At 45.4% G+C, this 13,399-nt stretch overlaps 1 long non-coding RNA gene across 1 annotated transcript in view; it reads left to right on the forward strand.

Annotated features, from left to right (window-relative positions):
* Positions 1–11,157, forward strand: part of LOC105004702 — a 176,706-nt gene extending 165,549 nt beyond the window's left edge. The window contains exon 3 of the long non-coding RNA XR_827252.1: positions 10,401–11,157. This is a non-coding gene — a long non-coding RNA (uncharacterized LOC105004702). The remainder of the gene's footprint in view (positions 1–10,400) is intronic.
* Positions 11,158–13,399: the final 2,242 nt, after the last annotated feature.

A 13,399-nucleotide genomic window follows, 5' to 3' on the forward strand; every position in this document is an offset into this window, starting at 1 on the left:
AGGTGCTGATTTATCTTCAGAGTAGATTTTAATGTGTATATCTAAGGGAGATTATGAGTTTCAACAAGCAAAGATGCGGCAGTAAGACATTCTGGGTGCAGGTAGCATCAGTAAGACAGTGATGATAAAACTCGGCGTGTGTGCAGGACTCAACCAGCAGGTCGGTGCAGATGGAACACAAGCCCTGGTGACTCAGAGTGTCCCCTCCGGACCTGCTCCATCCCTGTTAGCAGGGAGCTCCCTAGAAATGCAGGCTGTCAGGTCCCACTCCAAATGGATTGCAGTCTGCACAGGTGATTCATGTGCAGAAGGAATAAAGGCAAGTCACACAGAAAGGTAGCTTCTGATCAGATCCATAGAAGCTGCAGAATGTATTGGTTTGATGAGGCCTTGGAGCGAGACAGGGGGTCCGTGCCTGCTCTGCCTGCAGCTCCATCACTGTGCAACTGTGGGATCTCTGGCAAAGTTACTTCAACTTTATTTAAGCTACCTGTGGCCTCATAAGATTTTTTTAATGGACTTTATTTTTTAGAGCAGTTGCCAGTTCACAGCAAAACCCAGGAGAAAGGACAGAGTTCCCTTCCCGTTCACCCACTGCCCCCAAACACCCTCACCCTCCCCTATTATCATCATCCCCCAAACAGTGTCACAGCTGTTGAACCTACTACAGTGACTCATCATCACCCAAAGTCCCTAGTTTATAATAGGCTATACTTTTGGTGTTGTACAGTCTAATGAATTTAGGTAGATGAGTAATAATATGTGTCCATCACAATGGTATCATTTTCATAACCCTAAAAATTGCCCTTCAAAAGGTGCTCTGCCTTTGCATTTTTTCTCCCTAATCCCTGGCAACTGCTGATCTTTTTACTGTCTCCATAGTTTTGCCTTTTTCAGAAGGTCATGCTTTGGAATCATACAATATGTACCCTTGTCAGATTGGCTTCTTTCGCTTAGTAATATGTATTTAAACTTCTTTTCATGGCCTGGATAGCTCGTTTATTTTCAGTGCTGAATAATATTTCATTGTCTGGATGTATCACAGTTTGTTTATTCATTCACCCACTGAAGGGCATCTCAGTTTCTTCTATGTTTGGCAGTTGTAAATAACACTGCTCTAAAAATCTGGGTACAAGTATTGAAAAAATTTTTTTTCAGTTTTCATACCTTTTATTGAAGTGTAGTTGATTTACAATGTTATGTTAATTTCTGCTATACAGCAAAGTGATTCCGTTCTATACACATTCTTTTTTTAAAATATTCTTTTCTATTATGGTTCGTCACAGAATATTGAGTATAGTTCTTGGTGGTATAGAGTGAAAGTGAAAATCACCCAGTTGTGTCCGACTCTTGGTGGACTATACAGTCCATGGAATTCTCCAGGCCAGAATACTGGAGTGGGTAGCTTTTCCCTTCTCCAGGGGATCTTCCCAACCCAGGAATCGAACTGGGGTCTCCTGCATTGCGGGCAGTTCTTTATCAACTGAGCTATGAGGGAACCCCAGTGCTATAGAGTAGTACCTTGTTTATGTGCTCTCTGTATAAAAGCTTGTATCTGCCAACCCAGCCTCCCACTGCATCCCTCTTTCAAGCCCCCTTGGCAACCACCAGTCTGTTCTGTGTCTGTGATTCTGTTTCTGTTTCATAGATAGGCTCATTTGGGTTGTATTTTAGATTCCACATCTAACGTGTTAAACTAGGGACAGAACCTAGGTTCCTTGCATTGTCTTCAGATTCTTAACCACTGAACCACCAGCGGGTCCACTACTGGCTTTTTCATCTTTGCTTTAATATATAGAAAATCCTTCTTACTCAGCTACTTATGATTTACAACATTTTGCTAGTTTATGTCTGTGGGTAAACTTATAGTATTTTTCTTTTCTCCCTGTCTGGTTCCTCTAGAAATCAGAGACCCTTTGGTTCTAAGCAACTTTATCAGGGGAATAGGAAAGACTATCTCTTGGCATGTGCAGGAATTTAAATATTCATAAACCTGGAAAAGAACAAATTTACCCAATCCATAAATATCACAGGAAGAACTTGAAGGCAGGCCATCGGCATGGCTATTCTGGCCTTTAGAGGCATTTTAAAAGTTCGGTTTGAGATTCCTATTAAGTTCCAGTGCAATCAGTTTGAAAGAGTTTATATGGACAGTTACACTCATGTGAATAATTTGGTCATGTTTATTGAAAACAAACCTATTTTAAGTGAATCAGTCTAATTTTGGTATATTTCATAGAAATAAAGAGAATCTAGAGAAGAAAATTACATTTCAATATTAAACTGTTGTGGATCATGAAGCTTTGTATGTACTGAGGCTTTGTATTTATTATCTCTGTCCGGGATGGCTCCTTGTTGCTGTGTTACATTATTATAAAGTTTAATTGAATTAGTAAAAGACTATTCTAAGCTTGTTTCTAAGTCTGATCACAGTAATTTTCTTTGGATAAAGACCAAATGTCTTGTGACCTGCAGCTAGGAGATTATGTACACTGGAAAAGATATCATTTAACAAACTATCTCCAAGCTAAGTAAAAAGGACCTTATAGGTACTCTTGACTAGCACATGTGCAACAAAACTGAAGGGAATTGACTCTTAATTCCATATTTCCCATTTAAGAAGGGCGTCCACATAGGATTATCTATAGAAAAGACTGTTAACCCCAAAGGATACCCACACCAGATGAAACGGAGACAACAGCAGTAGAAGACAGCTGACATATAAGTCTGGACCAGGACTGTGAGAATTAGCCAACCAGTTCAGTTGCTCTGTTTACTGAATGTTTGTCTTCCTGTCATCATGGAAAGTTATTTTACTTCTAAGCATACTTAGACCCCAATGTTCAGGATGAAAAGAAAATTCTGTAGTGAAGTTGTCACAGAGTATAACTATTCATGACATGTATCACTGTTTATTTTAAGTCTATTGCTAAAAGCACATGTATGTTATGTGACAATTAAGTGCAAGTGATAAATGCATAGCCTGCAAAGCATTTCCCCATTAATATGCCTCTGAGTTTGTTAATGATACCTGATTAGTTTTCCCCCAACATGGAGAACTAGGGGAAAAAAAGAGGCCTAGCATCAAGGTGCATGAATGGACCCAGAGGAGGCAACTTGGCCACTTTGGCAATGTCGGGAAACTATTTTGATTATCAGTGATGTTTATGGAAAGATTTGCAATTAAAGGGGGGAAAATGATGGAAGAAAATTTCACATGTTGCGGTATGGGGAAATTGTTCTGACTTGTACATGATTGAATTTGAACTTCAGGCGAATCAGACCAGCCTTTTGTGGCCTATTAAACATGATTTAGCCATTAAAAAATTACATTTAAAAAATTGAAATGAAATAACTATGATTCAGACATCCCAAGTGGAACTACATGGCTATTATGAATGTGTGTTCAGACACGTTTCTAAGTTACTGAAAACCTGAATTCTCTAAACTTGATCATACTTCACAACACCATCAACCGTCTTCTAAACCATATGTACTAGCAGCTGCCAACTGCACCCATATGGTCTCAATGTCCTCTTTTTAAGTATGAAAACTCCTACTTTAAAAATAGTAGTAGCAAATGAGACAGCTCAAGCTATATAGCCACTGAGCAAAAGGCTACTTGGTTACTAAATATATAAGTAAAAAGTAAACACTCCAAAACTTAATTTCCTGATTGCCATCTAAAATACCACTCTTTTAAAAAATATTTCGAAGGTGTTATTTAAACGTTTTCTTCATTGTAATACATCTCATAATTTTGAATGTTTCTCCATGTGCTACAACAAAGCAATCAAAGATAGAGGTAATGTTTTCTGAATAAGAAGTATTGATGCTAAGCTTGAAATTTAGGATTCTTTTCAGCTCTGTCCCTTCCCCAAATTAGGCAGGACTATGCCCTCAGGTCAGTAGGAAGTAACCAGAGCGGTTTATCAACCCATTCTCTCAAAAAGTTGGGGAAAATTGAAACAAAGGGAACTAAAATTGAGTTTCCTTACCAAGTTTATGATTAACCTCTCAATCTAAAACTTTGTTCCCTTTCTTGTTCTCTGTCATCAAGACTGAGGAATCTAAAGCTTTATTTCCTTTTCTGTTCTCAGTCCTCAAGACTGAGGAGTATCAAAGAAAAAGGGAGGTTAAACAAGCCTCTGTGTCCTTGAAATAAAATGCTGACTAAAGAAAGTGCTGCACTGAATAGGCCAGTAAATTTGGAAAACTCAGCAGTGGCCACAGGACTGGAAAAGGTCAGTTTTCATTCCAATCCCAAAGAAAGGCAATGCCAAAGGATGTTCAAGCTACTGCACAATTGCATTCATATCACATGCTAGTAAAGTAATGCTCAAAATTCTCCAAGCCAGGCTTCAGCAATACGTGAACCGTGAACTTCCAGATGTTCAAGCTGGTATTAGGAAAGGCAGAGGAACCAGAGATCAAATTGCCAACATCCAATGGATCATGGAAAAACCAAAAGAGTTCCAGAAAAACATCTATTTCTACTTTATTGACTATGCCAAAACCTTTGACTTTGTGGATCACATAAACTCTGGAAAATTCTGAAAGAGATGGGAATACCAGACCACCTGACCTGCCTCTTGAGAAACCTGTATGCAGGTCAGGAAGCAAGAGTTAGAACTGGACATGGAACAACAGACTGGTTCCAGATGGGGAAAGGAGTACGTCAAGGCTGTATATTGTCACCTTATTTAACTTATATGCAGAATACATCATGAGAAACGCGGGGCTGGAAGAAGCACAAACTGGAATCAAGATTGCCAGGAGAAATATCAATAACCTCAGATATGCAGATGACACCACCCTTATGGCAGAAAGTGAAGAGGAACTAAAAAGCCTCTTGATGAAAGTGAAAGAGGAGAGTGAAAAAGTTGGTTTAAAGCTCAACATTCAGAAAACTAAGATCATGGCATCTGGTCCCATCACTTCATGGCAAATAGATGGGGGGAAACAGTGGAAACAGTGTCAGACTTTATTTTGGGGGGCTCCAAAATCACTGTAGATGGTGACTGCAGCCATGAAATTAAAAGATGCTTACTCCTTGGAAGGAAAGTTATGACCAACCTAGATAGCATATTAAAAAGCAGAGACATTACTGTGCCAACAAAGGTCCATTTAGTCAAGGCTATGGTTTTTCCAGTAGTCGTGTGAGAAGTTGGACTGTGAAGAAAGCTGGGCACCAAAGAACTGATGCTTTTGAACTGTGGTGTTGGAGAAGACTCTTGAGAGTCCCTTGGACAGCAAGGAGATCCAACCAGTCCATCCTTAAGCAGATCAGTCCTGAGTGTTCATTGGAAGGACTGATGTTGAAGCTGAAACTCCAGTACTTTGGCTACTCGATGCGAGGAGCTGACTCATTTGAAAAGACCCTGATGCTGGGAAAGTTTGAAGGCAGGAGGAGAAGGGAACGACAGAGGATGAGATGGTTGGATGGCATCACCGACTCAATGGAGATGAGTTTGAGTAGACTCCGGGAGTTGGTGATGGACAGGGAGGCCTGGCATGCTGTGGTCCATGGGGTCACAAAGAGTCGGACATGACTGAGCGACTGAACTGAACTGAAAGAGTTAATGACCAACATTAATGATCAAAAAAGAGTTAATGATCTTCAATGTGAAGATGTAGAAATGAAAAATGACTGTTGAACTGGGGAACTGGTAACAGTTTAGACTATCATTCTACAACATAGCAGATCACCAAACTCACAATTCACTGGTAAGAACATGGACCCTAGACTGGCTGAAACCAGAAGGGTGAAGACGCTTGAAACTTCACTTTGTTGCCAACCACTAATCATCTACAAGCTGCTTACTCCCTGCTCCTTGAACACTGTACAAATTCTCACTACCCCCTCCAGAAGCTTCCCACAGTCTTGAGGGCATTAGCATGTTGTGACCTGCTTTGCCTGGCAAAGCAATAAAATCTCTTTTCTACTTCACCCAAAACTCTACCTCTGTGTTTCCCTTTGGCACCAGTGAACAGAGGCCATTTTGGCAACACAACCCCTGGTCCTCTGCCTACTTCTCTGATAGACTCCAACTCACTGTCTATAGTCTCAGATTAAGTGTAGGTGTCTCTGCAGAGCACTCTGGACCCCTCCCACCTTCCTCTGGTGCATCTTTTGAACCCAAGGAGATGTCTCCCCCACTAGACTGTGACCTTCTAGACAAGAGTGTCTCACACTGGGAGGTGCGAAGAAATCCTTGGGGAGGCTAGTAAAAAATGCAGATACTCCTCTGTAGGCCTAGGGACGCAAATACAGACGCATGAGAGTCTGTATTTCTGATAAGCACTCAGGTTTTACCATCACACTTTAAAGGGCAAGGGTCTAGCCAGGATTCTCAGACCCTAGGACCAATAAGAAGCATGTGGAAGACTTGTTCAACCATATCTTCTGGATCCAACACCCCCACATCCTGAGATTCTGCAGGTCAGAGGATGGCGTCTGATAATCTTCATTACCACCAAGCTCCCAGGCAATGTCTGCTGTAGCTAGCCCACAGATCTGACTTGAGTTAACACTAGATCCAGGCATTGCCTAACTCATATTTGACTGTGTGGATCACAATAAACAGTGGCAAATTCTGAAAGAGATGGGAATACCAGACTACCTGACCTGCCTCTTGAGAAATCTGTATGCAGATCAGGAAGCAACAATTAGAACTGGACATGGAACAATAGACTGGTTCCAAATAGGAAAAGGAGTGTGTCAAGGCTGTATATTGTCACCCTGCTTATTTAATTTATATGCAGAGTACTTCATGAGAAACGCTGGACTGGAAGAAACACAAGCTGGAATCAAGATTGCCGGGAGAAATATTAATAACCTCAGAAATGCAGATGACACCACCCTTATAGCAGAAAGTGAAGAGGAGCTAAAAAGCCTCTTGATGAAAGTGAAAGAGGAGAGTGAAAAAGTTGGTTTAAAGCTCAACATTCAGAAAACGAAGATCATGGCATCCGGTCCCATCACTTCATGGGAAATAGAGAAACAGTGGAAACAGTTTCAGACTATTTTTTTGGACTCCAAAATCACTGCAGATGGTGACTGCAGCCATGATATTAAAAGACGCTTACTCCTTGGAAGGAAAGTTATGACCAACCTAGATAGCATATTCAAAAGCAGAGACATTACTTTGCCAAAAAAGATCCGTCTAGTCAAGGCTATGGTTTTTCCTGTGGTCATGTATGGATGTGAGAGTTGGACTGTGAAGAAAGCTGAGGGCCGAAGAATTGATGCTTTTGAACTGTGGTGTTGGAGAAGACTCTTGAGAGTCCCTTGGACTGCAAGGAGATCCAACCAGTCCATTCTGAAGGAGATCAGCCCTGGGATTTCTTTGGAAGGAATGATGCTAAAGCTGAAACTCCAGTACTTTGGCCACCTCATGGGAAAGAGTTGACTCATTGGAAAAGACTCTGATACTGGGAGGGATTGGGGGCAGCAGGAAAAGGGGACGACAGAGGATGAGATGGCTGGATGGCATCACTGACTCAATGGACGTGAGTCTCAGTGAATTCCGGGAGTTGGTGATGCACAGGGAGGCCTGGCGTGCTTCGATTCATGGGGTCGCAAAGAGTCGGACATGACTGAGCAACTGACTGAACTGAACTGAACAGACAAAGGGGCATCCCAGATGGTGCTAGTGGTAAAGAACCCACCTGCCAATGCAGGAGACATAAGAAATATGGGTTCCATCCCTTAGTGCAATGGCAACCCACTCCAGTATTCTTATCTGGAGAATCCCCATGGACAGAGGAGGCTGGTGGGCTACAGTCCATAGGGTCGCAAAGAGTCGGACACAACTGAAGCAACTTAGCACACACAACAGGCAAGGAAAGAGGGCATTTGGTAGACATGTGAGAAATGAGATGGAAGGGAATGAATACCAGCATGCAGCAACCATGAATTAGAGCTCTCAGAGCAGATAGAGTTGGTGGGTGCATATGTGTACATGTGACGGTCTGCAGCTTAGATCTGAGGTACAAAGAAAGGATCATACTCACCGTCTTCATTCCCTCCTGAGTTCCCGCCTAGCAGTGAGCCAGCACCCAGTGCTTGTAGGTACTGTTTCAGGGAACTGTCACCGGCTGGTTAGCAGCCCTTGGCATCTGCTTTCGTGGGCTCAGTGGCCATGCTCTGGGCTCTATGGACAGGAACCACCCCCAGAGGCCCCTGTATTGAAGTAGGTTGTGGAGAGGAAGAAAGAGGCTGGGAGGAGATACAGTGCTCCCCCTTTGTTCATAGCCTCTCAAATCCTGCCCCCCAGTGTCTGCTTCCTGCTGAGCAGCTCCCTGAGGCAGAAGAACTACAGAGAGGGGCTGATCCCTTCCCTGTCACTGTTGCCTAGCCCTACCCAGGGAGGCCAGGTGGAGGGACTGTCTCCTGGTTTCACTGCCGAGAATCCAGCTCCCAAGTGGATGTTTTCTTACAAAATGGCTGCGAGCTTCCTTGTTTCTAAGAACCAACAGCAGGAAGAGACAGCACTTTTTGTTAGATGTCATCATGCCTGGATGAGCTCAGCCATCTCGTGGCCGTGAGCAGCGCTGATCCATGTGTGTTAGAAAGATGGTAGTGCCCTGGGTCCTGGATAAACTGCAGAGCTGTTGCTAATGTGCTCTCTGGGTATCTGGACTGTAAATTTCTTGCAATTTAGCCATTCAGAAATGCTTACTGTGGGACTCCTGGCAGTCCAGTGTTTAAGAGTCCACCCTCCCCATGCAGGAGGCACAGATTCCATCCCTGGTGAGGGAACTAAGATCCCACATGTTGCAGACCATGGCCAAAAAATGCTTCTTGAGCACCTGCTGTGTGGGGCTACAGCAGTGGACAAAAGAGGGACCATTCCTCAGGAAGCTGTCATTACATTGAGAGAAACTGGACAACAACTACATATTAAATATATGTAACCCAGAAAGTAATAAGTAAATCTGGGAAGGGGGTCATTGACTTCTAAGGTGGGAGAAGAGGAGATTCAATTTTAATAAGATGGTTAGAGAACACCTCCTCAGAAAGCATTGCACGCGTGTAGAAATGAAGGAGGTGAGGGAGCAGGCTTCCCGGGCATGTGGGGGAGGGGCATCTTGGCAGAGGAAACAGCACGTGCAAAGGCCCTGAGGTGGAAAGGCACCTGGCGTGTTCAGGGGCACCCTGGGAGGCAGTTTAGCTGGAATGGAGTGAGCGAAGGAGAAACTAATAGATGAAGTCAGAGAGGGGAGGAGGGAGGTGGTGAACCGCCTTGCAGGCCAATGTCAGGACTTGGAGGACGTGTGCCTGACCTGAAGTAACCCTTGAGGAGTCCCTCCAGCTGCTGTATTGGAAAGAGACTGCGGTCTTGCTTGGTTTGGACCAAACTGGGGCCAGTGGGTAAAGCAAGAAGGGATTGAAGTCTTTGTATGTTGAAAGTAGAGTCAACAGATTCTGCAAAAAGATTGCAGGTCAGGTTCCAAAGAGTGGATTCAAGTGATACTCCAAGGTTTTGGTGGCTTCCATCGGAAGAATGGAGCTGCCATTTACCTCCAGGTGTGGATGACAGCGACAATAAAATTTGGAGAGAAGATCAGGAATTCTATTTGAAAAGCTTTTGAGAAAACCAGGTGGAGACATTGAGCAGAGTGTTGGGTGTGAGCCTAGATTTGAGGGAGCTGGGCAGGCTGGAGATGTACATTTGGGCCTCTTCAGAGTGGATATGACATTTTCAGCCATGAGAGAGAATAGAGCCATCAAAGGTGTGACTGTAGATTGGGAGGAGAGGGGTTCAAGGACCATGGCCTGGTGCGTGCCAGGAAAGAAGCCGGAAGATTGAGCAGAAACCAGCAGCGGGAACTGACAAGGGGCTGCCTGAGAAACGAGGGAAAAGCCAGGAGACCGGGATCCTGCACACACAGAGGAAGAGTATCAAGAAGAGGGAGCAACAATGGTTTCAAATGTGCTGAGCTGTCAGGTCCAGTGCAGCCTGAGATCTGACCATTGGATTTAGCCACAGGAAGGTCACCGATGACCCTGACGAAATCACCGGGGGCTAGGGGAGAGCAGGTTCTAGAAACTGGGGTGAAGTGGAGTTGGATGCAAATAAAGACAGCTCTTTTGAGTATTGCAAAGAGCTGTGCAGAAGTGAATCAGTAACTAGATGGACTTCCCTGGTGGTCCAGTGGCTGAGACTATTTGCTCCCAATGCAGGAGGCCCAGGTTTGATCCCTGGCGAGTGAACTAGATTATGTATGCCACAACTTACAGATCCCGCAATGAAGATCCCATGTGCCACAACTGTGAATCAGCACAGCCGAATAAATAAAATATTTTTAAAAAGAAATGCATCAGTAAATAGAATTGAAAGTGGAATCAAGGGAGACTTTGCTTGCTAACTTGTTTCTTTACTTGTTTGTTTCAGATCAAATAAGAGCTTTGTGTATATACTGATGGGAATAATCTGGCAGACAGAAAAAAACTGGTGATACTGGAGACGATGACTAGAATGATGCCCTCGTGCTGATGAGAGAGGATGTGATCCCGGGCAGCGTGGACGAGATGGGCTTGGAGCATGGAGAATCCATCCGCATGGCAGGAGGGAGGCAGGTAGAAGGGCCAGAGAAGGGTGGATGGGAAGGGAGGTGGGATATGTAAACAGTCTCTTCTGAGCCTTCTGTCTTCTTGCTGACGTGGGGAACAAGGTCATCAGCTAAGACTGAGGATGATGGAGGTGGTGCTGGAGGTTCAGGGAAAAGGCAGAAAGTGTGACATAATGTCTAAGACGGGGAAAGCCATTGATGGGCATGAGGGACCCTGTGCATGTGGCCATCAGTAATTTAGGGGGGTCCCAGTCAGTTCCATTGTGTGGTTTCCTCCAGCCACGTTCAACTTCACAGTGCCAGTGGGGATTCGGATCTGATCAGGACTGGGTTTGTGCCAGGTGGACACAACCAGATCAGAAAAGAGTGAAGGCGTTGAGGATGTGTGTATGGGAGGGACTGTGACGATGGCCCCTGGACTCTAAGATGGAAGTAAGGGCACGAGGAGGCTGAGGGTCAGGAGAAACTGACACGTCAGTGGTTACACTGGAGTCAAAGCACCACTGGAGCTGAGATGCTCGAGGAGTGAGAAGGAAAGGTGGGCGGGGCGCGAGGGGCTGGGGTGTCAGGACCCGAGAACCCCTGGAGCTGAGATGCTCGAGGAGTGAGGAGTAATGGTGGATGGGGCACGAGGGGCTGGGGTGTCGGGACCCGAGACAGAAAGGACACAGATGTCGATGATGGTAAAATCCCAGGATTAGGGAGGATCAATGGAGTGAGAGGCTAAGGATGGGGCAAGACAGGCCCATCAGAGGACAGGAATTCCAGGAACCCTGGATGAGGGAGCTAGAGGAAGCTGTGCTTTTGGTAGAAGATAAATATGGCTTCAGAGCTCTTCCATCTCAGTACACACTGGCTTTTACAATGTGACTTTATTTCTTCCCCTGAAAAGGCAGATTCTATTTCCTGACTGCGTTGTCTGTGGCTTGGCTCTGTGACTTGCTGTGAGTGATTGACTGCAGCATAGGTGATCCTCTGTGGCCTCAGAGACTTTTCCTAGAGATGCGTTATAGGTTCTTCTCATGCCTGAGACCGTCGGTCATGCATAAAGCCAGTCTGGCCAACTGGAAGACGAGAGCCACGTGGAAAACTGAGGCACTCCAGTCAGCAAGCAGCGCCCACCATCAGACGTGGGAGTGAGGCTACGTGGGAACATCCGCCTAGCTCACAGAATCATAGAACAATCTCCTTGTGATTTTAAGCCCCAAAGTTTTGAGATTGTTTATTAGGCTGTCAAAAAAGAGATGCATGTGAAAAGTGAAATCAAGGATTATTACAAGAGAGCATTAGAGAGTAGTACCCAACCTGAGCTAACATCCAAGGTTTCTTTTCAGAAAATTGTAGTTTCTACTTATTTATTTATTGGCTGTGCTGGGTCTCCATTGCTGCTCGGGCTTTCCCTTGTGGCAAGTGGGGGCTGCTCTCTTGTTGCGGTGCCTGGGCTTCTCATTGCGACGACCTTGCTTATTCCAGAGCACAGGCTCCAGGGCATGTGGGCTCAGTAGCTGGGGTTCCCAGGGTCTAGAGCACAGGATCAGTAGTCATAGCACACAGGCTTAGTTACTGCGTGGCATATGGGATCCTCCTGGACCATGGATTGAACTCATGTCCCCTGCACTGGCAGGCAGATTCCTATCCACTGAGCCACCAGGGAAGCCCAGAAAATTATGGTTTCTATTCTTTTTCATTGTTGAGCTATTTTGAGTGGTGCCTTGCTGTTTACTGTCCAGATGTCCAACCTATACGATAAACTGTGAATAAGGGAAACTCTACCACCACCACCACCACCCCCCCACAAAATCTTAAAGCTCTCTGAGCTCCACCACCTGCCTGTCACAAATGACTTCCTGCTATAGAGAGTGGAAGGCTTCATGGAGGAAGCGTCTCTTTGGTGATCCGGGCGGGATGAGAGAGATGTGCATGGACGACAGCGCCCTCTTTGACTTTGCAACCTGACCCACACAAGGGGGCAGCTGAGCAGAGCAGAGGGACTACTAGACCGTTCCCTGTGGTTTGGCAGGTTGAGGGTTGTAGAATTCTGGCTGGAGGGCCAAGAGAGCCTATGGCATGAGAAAGGGTGGCGGAAAGAGAGCCTGGGGAAGGAAATTAAACAAAGAGGAATGGAGTGGGAGGGTGGGGGAAGAGATGGGGTGATGGGGAGGTGGCAGAGGGCTACTGCCTAGGAGCCACTTGTACACCCCAAAGGCCCTTCTGTCCATCTGTGGGACGCTCACCCATTGGGCTTTGGTGTCTGAATGTGACCTGGGACCAGAAGCAACTTCCTTGGCCCTGGAGAGAGAGAGTGTGTCCCAGGATTAGGCAACAGAGAGCGCTCCAAGGTCAGGACGCTGCATCCCCTCTCTTGGAAATTAACCTGCTGGTGCAGCTTTTGAATCTGAAAGGTGCGCCTCATTGACAGACAGGATCCCTGCAGCCCAGGAGCCTGGCCTCACCCTTCTTGGTTACACAGAGCATAAGCTTTCTAGGATATTGACATTGCGACAGGAAAGAGAAGCAAAGAGAGGACTGGGTCAGAATCAACTGTCATGGATGAGATGCAAAAAGGAAATCTGTAAGATCAAAGAGAAGGGGCCAGACAGCCGACAGCCATCCAACAGACCTGTACTCTCTCCAGGTGGGAGGCTCTTCATTATAGAGCCGCTCCCTGGGGCTTGTGAGGCAGACTGGGGAGCAGAGAGGGGCGGTGAGCAGTTGCTGGCACAGGCACATAGGGGTGGCAAAGAGAAATGACCCCCTGCCCTTCTAGGGCTAGTAGAGCCAGATTGTTTTGAAGACCCAGAACCCAGATTTTCTGTTTAAA

The sequence above is a fragment of the Bison bison genome, unplaced genomic scaffold (genome assembly GCF_000754665.1).
Source record: "Bison bison bison isolate TAMUID 2011002044 unplaced genomic scaffold, Bison_UMD1.0 scf7180017864482, whole genome shotgun sequence".
In the NCBI taxonomy this organism is placed as follows: domain Eukaryota; kingdom Metazoa; phylum Chordata; class Mammalia; order Artiodactyla; family Bovidae; genus Bison; species Bison bison.